Consider the following 10,626-nt stretch of genomic DNA (forward strand, 5'->3'; position numbering starts at 1 on the left):
ACTGTACCCTCAAACTGTGAGCCAAAAGAAACCCCTCTCTCTGTACACTACCTTTATTAGGGTGTTTTGTCACAGCAACAAGACAAGTGACTAACACAGTGTGTTCCCATGATAGAAACACCAGACGCCATATTACTTAACAATCAGTCAACCAGCAATTAAATCAACAGTAGAAAGGACACAAAGAGCAAACACCCAAAACACTTGGCACCCCCTCTTCAGTTCCATGTGAGAGCAACGGGAAGTCAAAATTGCAAGTTCAAAATCAAATGAGAAAAAAAGGAACAAACCAAAAACACATTGCATCAAAAATGATGAGATCCAAGGGCTGGAGAGATGGCTCAGGGGTTAAGAGCACTGGCTGCTCTTGTAGAGGACCCACTTGGCAGCCCATAACTATCTATAACTCCAGTTCCAGGAAACCCGACATGTTCTTTTGTCCTCTGCAGACACCAGGCATGCATGTGTGCATAGACATAGATTCAGACAAACACTCATACACATAAAATAAAAATAAATCTTTAGCCGGGCGTGGTGGCGCACGCCTTTAATCCCAGCACTCAGGAGGCAGAGGCAGGCGGATTTCTGAGTTCGAGGCCAGCCTGGTCTACAAAGTGAGTGCCAGGACAGCCAGGGCTACACAGAGAAACCCTGTCTCGAAAAACAAAAACAAAACAAAAAAAAAAATCTTTTTTCTTAAAGTGATGCGATTCAGCTAAGATTGAATTGAAAGGAAAATGTCATTTCTGAAAAAGAAGAAAACAGATGAATAAAAGATGAATTCAACTCATAAAGACATAAAGAGAGCAGCAAAATAGATGTGAGAAAAGACGGATTGAAAACAGGAAGAAACGAATGAATCCCGGTCCTTCACTGAAATAAATAAGATTAACTGAAGAGCTGCGTTCTGGGCCACAGCCTCTAGAGGGCGCCAGGAGGCAGCCTAAGGAGGGCCAAAACAATATACTCAGAGGAAGCCCAATTAACATGTAGGACAGAAGAATAAGCACAAGACAGTTAATATGCATTTTAATTGCATAAATAATGCATGGGTGCATATTTACTGGAGATAGAAGTCAAATAAAAAGAACAGACAGGGGCTGGTGAGATGGCTCAGTGGGTAAGAGCACCCGACTGCTCTTCCGAAGGTCCAGAGTTCAAATCCCAGCAACCACATGGTGGCTCACAACCATCCGTAACGAGATCTGGCGCCCTCTTCTGGAGTGTCTGAAGACAGCTACAGTATACTTACATATAATAAATAAATAAATCTTAAAAAAAAAAAAAAAGATCTGTCAAAAAAAAAAAAAAAAAAGAACAGACAGAGCAAAATGCAGAGGCCCTCTTTACAGGGTCTCCAGGGCAGCCATGGCAGATTGCCACAGGCTGGGTTACTGGTGACTAGAAGCAGAGATGGAGGCCTTGGAAGGCACCCATTCTTCAGAGGTCGCACTCCTTGGCCTCATGCTGTTGTCTCTCTGGGCGTAAGCACCCGGGTGTCTCTGCTCACCTGTATTTCTTCTACTCCTTCTTGGTGAGATTGGACCAGATGCCCCGATTGCTGGATTTTAATTCAGTCAGATTCCCAAAGGCTATAAGTCTCCAATCACAGTCCCATTCTGAGGTGCAGGGTGGAGGTGGGCAGAGGGGTGAGGCCAGAGCTTCTACCTGGAAAATCACAGATCAGCTAGTGACACTGTCTTCCACGGGGATCCCTTCAACTTCTAGAATTCTTTCCAGGAGTCACATGACTGTCCACGTCAGTGGGGCCAGCACAGTCAAACCAAGGCTAGATGGGTTCAGCATCACCCCTTCCTATGTCTAAGTACTATGATCAAATCCTACTGGGCAACACCAGAGCAGGGGAGCATGCCGAAAGGGAAGGACCAAAACCTGTGCGAGTATCCGGAGGCCATTTCTAGTGGCTAACACTGGGGCCATCTCAGTACTAAAACCAAGGCTGGATTATAACCTTTCTGTACTATCATCTTCACACTATCAAAATGTATGTTTGTGTTCATTGCCTGTTCCCACCCATTAGAACATAACTTTTGCAAAACTGGGGCATCGGGGGTCACATGCCCCATGCATGTAGCGCCTCATCAGCACCCACGAGAGCATCTGATCTCCGGTGTACACTCAAATGTACGTATTGACTGAATTCTCTCTTCGTCCCTTTGCCACACCCATCTGGGACACTCACTTTTCCACTGAAAACAAAAAAAAAATGGAACTTTCCAGACTATTGAACACTAAACAGCGGCAGCCTGAACCTCTACCTCAGAGCATGAATCTCATGTGGGTGGGCAGAGAGAGTCCCAGGAAAAGTGAACAACCTAGAACATTCTCCCAGGAAGCGTGCTTGGCAAGTTGGGAGCCATCAGCCTGGCAATACTTCGGATGGTTTTGCTTGCCATGGGGTGCTCTCTATACGGCCACCCCGGAGGTGGCTTTAGAGAGGACATCTGACACACACAGCATTGATTTAATCACAGCTGAACCTTCCCCTTCTAGTGAGGTCATTTGTGTCCACCTGTGGGTACAGAAAAGGGGCAGGGACAGCACATCCATGTTCTAGGGCTGCTGGGTAAGGATGCCACTCACCAAGTGGATTAAAGCAACAAAGCAACAGGGGATAGAGAGGACACGTGATGTTTTGGGGAGTGTATAAGCAGGTCTCAATAGACAGTGATGGGGAGAGGGGTGCAGGGGGCTTACATTGCTGGCTGTGCGATGCTTCTTGTATAAGTAGGTCTCAATAGACAGTGATGGGAGAGGGGTGCAGGGGGCTTACATTGTTGGCTGTGCTGTGCTTCTTGGATCTGATTCTTTATTGATGTTCAGTTTGTTGAGAGAGGGCAGGATAGAAAACCTCTCCTGGTATTCCTGCTGGTTGGTTCTGGTTGCTCCCACCGGCTTGTGACAATCCAGCAGAGGCCTGGCTGCTGTTTCTGCAGGATCGCGCTGTTTCTGCAGGATCGTGCTGTTTCTGCTGACTAGTGTTTGCTACCCTGATACTACTGCTGGTCTCTTGACCACGGAGACTGGAATTGCCTCAAAGAACTACATCTAAACAGGTCCACATCCCCTTGTCCTATTTATCATCTTTTCTCCTCTACCTTTGGATGGTGAGCTAGATTTGGGGGTCAAAGCATTTGAGAATCCTCATTAAAGTAGGGTTTGAAAAATCTCAGCCTACAGGGCGTACATTGTCACAGAGTTCTGAAGGCCAGAACTTAGAAATCTAGGTGTCCATAGGTCATGTACTTTCAAAGATGACTGTCTCCTGGTTTCTGGGACTGAAGCCTTCATTGTCTTACAGTTGTGTCCAACTCACCTGTTTGTATGTGCCTCTAAGTGGTCCCAGTCTGGTTAGATTAGGGCCTATACTAAAAACTCCATTATAGTTTAGGAACCTCTCTCAAGACCAACAAAAACAAAAACAAAAACAAAAACGGGTCACACTCCAAAAATTGGATCACACTCCTGGAATGGATCACACACTGGGGATTCTGGGGACTGAGCCCTCAGCATATCTTTGGGGATGGGCATCACAGATCAACTTGTATCAGTAAGTAACTGTAACTCACGAAAGACTGTGGCCGACAGGGAGTTTTTCCATTTAGTCTTTGCTGCTCGTGTGTGTGTGTGTGTGTGTGTGTGTTTGTCTAAGCCATGCCCAGGCTTTTCTGAAATGGGACGCTGTCACGGAAACCCACCAATAAGCCAGTAATGATAAAGATCTGCCCACCTTCCAGGCCTCCGGTCGCTTTGGTTCAGGGTCACCCTCTGAAAGGTCCATTCTTTATATATATCTTTTATTAGGTATTTTCCTCATTTACATTTCCAATGCTATCCCAAAAGTCCCCCATACCCTCCCCCCGAAAGGTCCATTCTTATTGCCTTTGGTCTTGGGCTCCCACCTCTGAACTTGACATTTCCTAGCCTGTAGACCTTCCAATTCTCTCCTGAAGTCCCCAGACAGTTCAGAGCCTCTGAAAGAGTGAGCTCAAAGTGGCTAATCCTTTTACGGTGGTGTCTGTGCTCTGAACAGGAGTGGTCTGTAGGGAAGACAGGGGCAGCTGAGCATGTGCAGTGTGCGCATTAGAGATCACTTACAGCTGGCAATAAATGGGAGGATCGTGGCCCAGGGCAGCTTTGTACCACAGGAGGATTGGAGCGTTGGACTAAATGAGGAGACTCAAATCAACAGTACACATGAAGGGCCCAACCAGCCCTGCCCTGAATCACAGAAGACGCAGAAATGCCTGCTTCCTGCCCTCAAGGCAATTATAATCTATTTAGGATGTAGACATAAAACACAGGAGAAAGAGATGGCAAAGCACTTAAACAGCAATTCCCAGTCCTGCACCTCCATTAGCTGTCAAACGAACTGCAACGGTAATGACAAACATTACTGGAATTGTGAACTAGGAGAGGTTATTTGGTTGTAGATGCCTGCTTTCTTCCTGAGGGAAATGAAGGGTTAACAAACACTGCAGTTTGGAGAGCTCTGAGCACCTCGGGTGTTTGTGATAGCAAAAAACTCCCATTTGCTTCCCGTACCTTAATGCTCTTGCCTCCAAGTCTCCGTCCATCCTTTTCTATATTTTGTATTAACTAAAGCCAACACTTGTGAATGAGACAAGTTCCAATCTCAGAGCCTAACTGTATCGGTGCTTTATTGGTCCATGCAGCATGGCTTGATTCTGGAAACCTGAATGGGGTAATGAAGGAAAGAAGAGAGGACAGACATATGGACACATGCACGGAAAGGCTGGGGTTGGATGGGCCATGCTGACTCTGATGGAGCAGCATCAACTATACAAGAACCCAGAATCTCAGAGTATCTACTATGTATGTCCAGCAGAGAAGGAGGGGTTGACTAGTCTTGGTGGTTAGTCTCTGTAGGGGAGCACACTGGAGCTGTAAACATCTTGAAAGAGGAAGCTGCCACCATGACTTCTGTATAATCTGCTAACATTCCCACATAGACCAGAGGAAGGCTTTGCCAATTCTGGTGGGTCTGCGGTACCCATCCTTGTTCATAAACATCACACCCTCTGCTTCCCCACAGTATATTTCTGCTGGTATAATGAAGTCCAAATGATGGTGTACGATGCTATGGGTGTCAACATGGGGCTGACAAACAGGAGGTAAGAGGGATGAAGGAAGGTCAGTGTGAAGGGGAGAGGTATAAGAATATCTGCACTCCCAATTCATATGTGTATGGTTTCTTAAGATGGGGCCTTTGCAAGATAAGTAGGTCAGGAGGGTGGGGCCCTCACCATGGGGTTAGTGCCCTTACAAGACGAGATAGAGACCGACTCTCTGCCTCTTTGCTTTCTATCATGTAAGGGTGCAACGAAACGAGAGCCAACTTTCAACCAGACAGACACCCGCACGGGGTGCCGGATCTGTCAGCACCTTAATCTTGTCTGCCATCATTTCCAACTGTGAAGAATATTTGCTTATCTCTTAAGCTGTCCAGGCTGGTAACTCTTTAGGGTAGCTTCCCCCCCCCCCCCCCCCCGGCAATGGCTGGACTACCAGTCACCCTGTATCCTTTCTGTTTGTTGGAGCCTTTTTCTTTTTTTTTCCTTTTAAAATATTTTTATTAGGTATTTTCCTCATTTACATTTCCAATGCTATCCCCAAAGTCCCCCATACCCTCCCCCCACTCCCACTTTTTGGCCCTGGCATTCCCCTGTACTGGGGCATATAAAGTTTGCACGACCAATGGGCCTCTCTTTCCACTGATGGCCGACCAGGCCATCTTCTGATACATATGCAGCTAGAGACAAGAGCTCCGGGGTACTGGTTAGTTCATATTGTTGTTCCACCTATAGGGTTGCAGTTCCCTTTAGCTCCTTGGGTACTTTCTCTAGCTCCTCCATTGGAAGCCCTGTAATCCATCCAATAGCTGACTGTGAGCATCCACTTCTGTGTTTGCTAGGCCCCGGCATAGTCTCACAAGAGACAGCTATATCAGGAGCCTTTTTCTTAACGATTGTTTTGTATTGGCTCTTAGCAGGTGGCTTTCAGAACTCTGATTTCCCTAGGAAGTCTGCGGGGGCAGGGGAGGCATTGAAAGAAAGCCAGCTTTGATTGGGTCTGGGGGATGTGGGTGCTTCAGAGCTGAGCAGGTGAGAGCATCCTTCTGCAGCAGCCCATCCGTACCTGGCATTTCTGCTGCAGACAGAGGCGATGCTCATAGCCCCACGAGATCACTCAAGATGAGGCATACCTTCTCAAAGGAAACCAGAGATGGGGGGCCTTGGATTTTTCAGGGGCCCCTGGTGGGAAGTTATTTTCTTCTGGCTCATAAGGCAGCCATCTGTTCTGCTGTGTTTTACTACCTCCATTTCTCAGAGGGCCAGGGGGAGGCAGGCCCAGGTGGGCATGCTGCACGGGATGGATGCTCTGGGCTCCCACAGGAACCCTCAATGCCTTTACCCTCCCAACACACTAGCCATGTGCAGCCTTCCAAATGCAGTGACCAAATGAGATGGCAGAGCCACGGTCAGGGGACAGCTGAACAACTCAAGGATATCCCTTCTGCCGGGCCAGAAACTGGATCTGGAAAGGTGTGACGTCTAACTTTGGTTAGCAAGTTGACATGTCTGGAATGAGGGATTGCTTCCATCAGATTGGCCTGTGATCATATCTATGGGGGAATTTCCTTGATTGCCAGTTGGTGGAGGGGGGCCCAGCCCAATGCGGGCAAAATTAGTCTGAAACAAACAGTCCAGGCTATGTAACAAGGATCGCTGGAAGGAAGCCTGGGAGCAAACTATTGAGCAGCATTTCCCCGTGGTCTCTGCTTTGCACTCCTGCCCTCAGTCCCTGCCTTGGTTCCCCTGTAAGCTAAAATAAACCCTTTTCTCCTTAGGTTGCTTTTGGTTATGGTGTTCATTCCAACAACAGAAAGCTAACTAAGACAGACAGCTTTGGAGTCTTACTGGCTGGCCCCCTTTGGGAGAAGGCAGAGAAGAAGAGGGCCAAAGCTTGTCTCAGAGAAGTGCACATAGCAGGCCGAGGAGGGCTTCTGGGAGGTGGCAGGAGAGAAGACAGTGGAGGGAGTCTGGGCACAGCTTAGGGAAGATGGAGTCTTTGTTTTGTTTTGACCGGACTCCATCTAGGCTGGACTCAAACTCCCTATGTAGCTAAGGGTTATCTAGAACCTCCAACCCCCATCTCAACCTCCCGTGGGCTGGGATTATAGGCATCCCTGACCATGTCCAGTTTTATGTGGTGCTGGAGATTAAGCTGAAAGTTTCAGGCATGCTAGACAGGTAGGTGTTCTACCAACCAAGCTCCAGACCTAACCTGTGGCTGTTGTTATCGTGGGAAGACTTGTGTTGGAGGGGTTTCTCTGAAGGATTTGAGTTCTCTCTCCAGAGTTCAGATGCTTCTCATTAACAGTGAAGAATGTATGGGCACACAGAGAGAACTCTGTTTTCAAGGCAGGTGCACCAGGTTGGACCCTACCCACAACTAAGTTATAGTCCCTTCTGAAGAGCACTAGAAACCCTGTTGATGCAAATTCTCTCTGTTCTGTAGCTCATCACAGCTCCAGCCAATCAGTTACCAACATCCTCTATGGGATGAAGGTTGGCTGTAGACTTCTCTGGTCTCCATTTCCTCGGGGGACACTTGGCTTTTGACCTCTTGCTACTTGGTTGAAGAAAGGTTGAAGGCTTAATTTTTTTTTAGACCCATGTGTGGTGGCTCATGTCTGTAACTGTAGTATTTTAGGAGGCCGAGGCAGGAGGATCAGTGATATTCCTGGGAGCTGTAGACTAGCCTGGGCAAAAGACAAACGGAAAAGTGAATGCAGCCAGGCAGTGGCTCATGCCTTTAGTGCATGGGCTTAGTCCTCAATGCTTGCAGAGGGTGAGCTCCTACCATGTGATCAAAAGTCCCCATCACTCCACTGTCAGTTCCCACCACACAGTCCAGTCCTCACACGTTAACAGAGACTCTTATCAGGCGGAATATCCCAAGGGCTCAAAAATGACCTCCCAGGATCCAAGAATTACTTTGATGGCCTGGTCAAGGGCTTCCCCAAACATGGCCGGACTTCTGTATCTAAGGGCTCCATGCTCATGGTTTTAACTGATTTATGATTGAGAACATCAATACAGTATGGCTATTGCCAATGGTGTTTGCCTTGTACTGAATATAAACAATCTAGAGATGGTTTTAAGAATATGGGATGATGTATGTAGATCATATGAAAACCCTATGCTTTTTCATATATGAAATCTGCACAGCTGCAGAGTTTGGTACCCATGGGAAGGGGCATCCCTGGAAACCATCCTCCAGGAATACTGAGAGGTGAATATAGGCAGGTACCACTTCTGTGATGGTTAATTCTTAACATCAAGTCAATGGGATTTAGAATCACCTAGGGGATTGATGAGGGTGTTTCCACAGAGCACTGACTGAGCTGGGAGACCACCACTGGGTATGGGCAATCCCATGTGCTGGGAGCCATGATGGGGAAAAAGGGAGAGAACACAAAAATGAACTGAGTGTTGGTTAGGGTTTTATGTCTTGTCTTTTGTCAACTTGACACAAGCTGGAGTCCCACTGAGGAAGCGTCTCCACTAGACTAGTCTGTGGGGCATTTTCTTGATGGATGACTGAGGTGGGTTGTCCCAAGCCTGGGCAGGTGATGCTGGGATGAATAGAAATTAGCCCAGGGCTGGAGGGATGGATCCAAGGTTAAGGCTACTCTTCCAAAGGTCCTGAGTTCAATTCCCAGCAACTACATGGTGGCTCACAACCATCTGTAGTGGGATCTGGTGCCCTCTTCTGGTGTGTCTGACAGCTGCAGTGTACTCACATACATAAAATAAATAAATCTTAAAAAGAAGAAAGAAAGAAATTAGCTCAGCAAGCTATGCGGAGCAAGCCAGTAAGCAGAGCTCTTTCCCTGGTCTCCGCTTTGGTTCCTGCTTCCTAGTTCTTAACTTAGGCTTCTGCTCTGACTTCTCTTCATGGTGGACTGTGATCAGAACATGAGAGCCAAATAAACTCCCTTCTCCCCGTTACCGTTAGTCATGGTAGTTTATCACGACAATAGGGAGCGAACTGAAAACCAGTTTTCTCCTCGACTCCATGTCTGGGCCCCAAGACTTGAACTGCTCAGCGCGACTGTGATCATAAGCCAAACCAAACATTTCCTCCATTTTAAGCAGTTCTGTCACTTACTTGGTCCTAGTGACAATGAAAGGGACACAGACTCTTGCAGTGTGTGGGGTAGGGGTCTGCTGAGTGTGCTCTGTGGGCTCAGTTTCCTCGTGGGCTTGAGCCGCAGTCACTGTGGAGGCATACTCATGCGCTTTATACTGGCCCTCGCTTGTTCCTCTGGCTCCCCACCCTCTTCCATACTTCCTGGGACCATCTTTCAAATACATAATGCACTCTCTGTCTTGGGCTCCGCTTCTGGGAAGCCCAGGGCAACACAGGTGACAACCGTATCTGCCATTTGCAGGACTTGGCTGTGTCCTGGGCACTCATGAGAATTTGACATGAGCCTCAAGGTGTGTCCCACGTTGCCAGGGAATGAGCTATTCCCAGCCTCATTTGACAGGTGAGAACACTGAGGCTCAGAGATACTTGGCCCAAGGCCCAGGGTAGGCCAGTTGCTATCCAGAATGACTCTTCTCTGAAGACCCAAGGTAGTGCTTTCAGAGGTGAAGGTTGGAGCTGGGATTGTCCTTTGCAGTCAGGGACTAACTCTTCATTGTGGTTAAGAGGACAGGGAACATGGATAGACCACCTTTCTATTCTGTGAGGTCACATTTATACTTCATATGGTAGAAGTCGCTCATATACACCGTTAAGTGCTTGCTTGTTCTGAATTAAGCCACAGCCCGGGTGGCATTTGGAAGGATGCTGGATTGATTTTAGCAGACACTAACCGAACTTACCATCCCTGGGAGTATCTGAACCCTCTGCTCCTCTCTCCATGAAGCCCCTACCACAGAGGCCGACAAAAAAAAAGGGATGTGGCTAAGGTCTAGCCTTGGAGACCACTGTTGAAGCTGAACAGCCAAGACTGGCCGAGGCTAGACCAATGGGGAGGGTGCAATTAAAAAGGTTCAGCCAAGCCGGGTGGTGGTGGCGCATGCCTTTAATCCCAGCACTTGGGAGGCAGAGGCAGAGGCAGGCAGATTTCTGAATTTGAGGCCAGCCTGGTCTACCCAGTGAGTTCCAGGACAGCCAGAACTATAATTAGGGAGAAGTTGAGGAGACAAGAGACATGGCATGACACTATGAATCTCTGGGACTCAGCTGACTACCTGACCAAAGGGGCAACACTCAGCTCTGAGATGATGGGCTGCCTTTGTTTCCTGCTTGCAGGAGCATAGTAGCTGCCACCTTCTTGGGTCACCAGTACCCCCTGAATAAAGTACAACTTGAGGACTCAGTTCCTGTATGGTACTGCTGGTGGCAGGCAACAGGAACTCCAGAATCCTGGTTCCGCTTGTACAGTCGTGACCTAATGCTGTGACAAGACAGCCTGAAGCTATGACTGCCGTCACCATTATTTTCATAGACAAGTGATGCAGGGAGGGAGTGACCTGTCCTGGGCCACAGGAAGAAGCCTGAGCC

The 10,626-nt window shown here is 47.9% G+C and overlaps 1 long non-coding RNA gene across 1 annotated transcript in view; it reads right to left on the reverse strand.

Annotated features, from left to right (window-relative positions):
- The window catches only part of LOC147005743 (uncharacterized), a 152,885-nt gene that overhangs the window by 51,761 nt on the left and 90,498 nt on the right, over positions 1–10,626 (reverse strand). The gene's annotated exons all lie outside the window — the stretch shown is intronic.

This window comes from Mus caroli, unplaced genomic scaffold (genome assembly GCF_978045245.1).
Source record: "Mus caroli unplaced genomic scaffold, Mus_caroli_1 scaffold_2, whole genome shotgun sequence".
NCBI classification, from domain to species: domain Eukaryota; kingdom Metazoa; phylum Chordata; class Mammalia; order Rodentia; family Muridae; genus Mus; species Mus caroli.